Source organism: Mixophyes fleayi, unplaced genomic scaffold (genome assembly GCF_038048845.1).
Source record: "Mixophyes fleayi isolate aMixFle1 unplaced genomic scaffold, aMixFle1.hap1 Scaffold_1683, whole genome shotgun sequence".
NCBI classification, from domain to species: Eukaryota; Metazoa; Chordata; class Amphibia; order Anura; family Limnodynastidae; genus Mixophyes; species Mixophyes fleayi.
Window position 1 is genome coordinate 90,001 of NW_027446032.1, and position 2,500 is coordinate 92,500.

The 2,500-nt window shown below is 46.4% G+C and overlaps 3 non-coding genes and 8 pseudogenes across 3 annotated transcripts; all 11 read left to right on the forward strand.

Annotated features, from left to right (window-relative positions):
* LOC142116904 (5S ribosomal RNA) overlaps window positions 1–76 on the forward strand; it is a 119-nt pseudogene extending 43 nt beyond the window's left edge.
* Window positions 77–157: 81 nt separating this feature from the next.
* LOC142116575 (5S ribosomal RNA) lies at window positions 158–276 on the forward strand. Its single transcript, XR_012682482.1, has one exon. It is a non-coding gene; the product is annotated as a 5S ribosomal RNA (ribosomal RNA).
* Window positions 277–516: 240 nt separating this feature from the next.
* Window positions 517–635, forward strand: LOC142116782 (5S ribosomal RNA; annotated as a pseudogene).
* Window positions 636–715: 80 nt separating this feature from the next.
* On the forward strand, window positions 716–834 carry LOC142116764 (5S ribosomal RNA; annotated as a pseudogene).
* An 81-nt stretch (window positions 835–915) lies between these two features.
* Window positions 916–1,034, forward strand: LOC142116863 (5S ribosomal RNA; annotated as a pseudogene).
* An 82-nt stretch (window positions 1,035–1,116) lies between these two features.
* On the forward strand, window positions 1,117–1,235 carry LOC142117015 (5S ribosomal RNA). Its single transcript, XR_012682615.1, has one exon. It is a non-coding gene; the product is annotated as a 5S ribosomal RNA (ribosomal RNA).
* An 80-nt stretch (window positions 1,236–1,315) lies between these two features.
* Window positions 1,316–1,434, forward strand: LOC142116631 (5S ribosomal RNA). The gene has a single exon (XR_012682533.1). It is a non-coding gene; the product is annotated as a 5S ribosomal RNA (ribosomal RNA).
* An 80-nt stretch (window positions 1,435–1,514) lies between these two features.
* LOC142116991 (5S ribosomal RNA) lies at window positions 1,515–1,633 on the forward strand (annotated as a pseudogene).
* Window positions 1,634–1,906: 273 nt separating this feature from the next.
* On the forward strand, window positions 1,907–2,025 carry LOC142116862 (5S ribosomal RNA; annotated as a pseudogene).
* An 80-nt stretch (window positions 2,026–2,105) lies between these two features.
* Window positions 2,106–2,224, forward strand: LOC142116779 (5S ribosomal RNA; annotated as a pseudogene).
* An 81-nt stretch (window positions 2,225–2,305) lies between these two features.
* LOC142116730 (5S ribosomal RNA) lies at window positions 2,306–2,424 on the forward strand (annotated as a pseudogene).
* Window positions 2,425–2,500: the final 76 nt, after the last annotated feature.

A 2,500-nucleotide genomic window follows, 5' to 3' on the forward strand; every position in this document is an offset into this window, starting at 1 on the left:
CTTGGAAGCTACGCAGAGCCGGGCCTGGTTAGTACTTGGATGCAAGACCACCTGGGAATACCAGGTGCTGTAGGCCTTTTTTTTTTCTCTCTTGTTACGGCTTCCTTCAATGCGGGTTTTTAGATGTATAAGAGATGTAGGTCAATAGGAAAACAATACCTACAGCCGCACCACCCTGAACAAGCCCAATCTCGTTTGATCTTGGAAGCTAAGCAGGGATGGGCCTGGTTAGTACTTGGATGGGAGACCACCTGGGAATACCAGGTGCTGTAGGCCTTTTTTTTTTCTCTCTTGTTCCGACTTCCTTCAATGCTGGTTTTGAGATGTATAAGAGATGTAGGTCAATAGGAAACCAATACCTACAGCTACACCACCCTGAACAAGCCCAATCTCGTCTGATCTTGAAAGCTAAGCAGGTCCGGGCCTGGTTAGTACTTTTTTTTTTCTCTCTTGTTCTGGCTTCCTTCAATGCTGGTTTTGAGATGTATAAGTGATGTAGGTCATTAAGAAACCAATACCTACAGCCACACCACCCTGAACAAGCCCAATCTCGTCTGATCTTGGAAGCTAAGCAGGGCCAGGCCTAGTTAGTACTTGGGTGGGAGACCACCTGGGAATGCCAGGTGCTGTAGGCTTTTTTTTTTCTCTCTTGTTCCGGCTTCCTTCAATGCGGGTTTTTAGATGTATAAGAGATGTAGGTCAATAGGAAAACATTACCTGCAGCCGCACCACCCTGAACAAGCCCAATCTCATCTGATCTTGGAAGCTAAGCAGGGACGGGCCTGGTTAGCACTTGGATGGGAGACCACCTGGGAATACCAGGTGCTGTAGGCCTTTTTTTTTTCTCTCTTGTTCCGGCTTCCTTCAATGCTGGTTTTTAGATGTATAAGAGATGTAGGTCAATAGGAAACCAATACCTACAGCCACACCACCCTGAACAAGCCCAATCTAGTCTGATCTTGGAAGCTAAGCAGAGCCGGGCCTGGTTAGTACTTGGATGCGAGACCACCTGGGAATACCAGGTGCTGTAGGCCTTTTTTTTTTTCTCTCTTGTTCCGGCTTCCTTCAATGCTTGTTTTTAGATGTATAAGATATGTAGGTATATAGGAAAACAATACCTACAGCCACACCACCCTGAACAAGCCCAATCTCATCTGATCTTGGAAGCTAAGCAGGGCTGGGCCTGGTTAGTACTTGGATGGGAGACCACCTGGAAATACCAGGTGCTGTAGGCTTTTTTTTTTCTCTCTTGTTCCGGCCTCCTTCAATGATGGTTTTGAGATGTATAAGAGATGTAGGTCAATAGGAAACCAATACTTACAGCCACACCACCCTGAACAAGCCCAATCTCGTCTGATCTTGGAAGCTAAGCAAGGACGGGCCTGGTTAGTACTTGGATGGGAGACCACCTGGGAATACCAGGTGCTGTAGGCCTTTTTTTTTTCTCTCTTGTTCCGGCTTCCTTCAATGCTGGTTTTGAGATTATAAGAGATGTAGGTCAATAGGAAACCAAAACCTATAGCTACACATTTCTAAACAAGCCCAATCTCGTTTGATCTTGGAGGCTAAGCAGGGCCAGGCCTGGTTTGTACTTGGATGGGAGACCAACTGGGAATACCAGGTGCTGTAGGCTTTTTTTTTTTCTCTCTTGTTCCGGCTTCCTTCAATGCTGGTTTTTAGATGTATAAGAGATGTAGGTCAATAGGAAACCAATACCTACAGCCACACCACCCTAAACAAGCCTGATCTTGGAAGCTAAGCAGAGCCGGGCCTGGTTAGTACTTGGATGCGAGACCACCAGGGGATACCAGGTGCTGTAGGCCCTTTTTTTTTTTCTCTCTTGTTCCGACTTCCTTCAATGCTGGTTTTGAGATGTATAAGAGATGTAGGTCAATAGGAAACCAATACCTACAGCAACACCACCCTGAACAAGCCCAATCTCTTGTGATCTTGGAAGCTGAGCAGGGCTGGGCCTGGTTAGTACTTGGATGGGAGACCACCTGGAAATACCAGGTGCTGTAGGCTTTTTTTTTTCTCTCTTGTTCCGGCCTCCTTCAATGCTGGTTTTGAGATGTATAAGAGATGTAGGTCAATAGGAAACCAATAACTACAGCCACACCACCCTGAACAAGCCCAATCTCGTCTGATCTTGGAAGCTAAGCAGAGCCGGGCCTGGTTAATACTTGGATGGGAGACCACCTGGGAATACCAGGTGCTGTAGGCCTTTTTTTCTTCTCTCTTGTTCCGGCTTCCTTCAATGCTGGTTTCTAGATGTATAAGAGATGTAGGTCAATAGGAAAAGAATACCTACAGCCACACCACCCTGAACAAGCGCAATCTTGTCTGATCTTGGAAGCTAAGCAGGGACGGGCCTGGTTAGTACTTGGATGGGAGACCACCTGGGAATACCAGGTGCTGTAGGCCTTTTTTTTTTCTCTCTTGTTCCGGCTTCCTTCAATGCTGGTGTTGAGATGTATAAGAGATGTAGGTCAATAGGAAA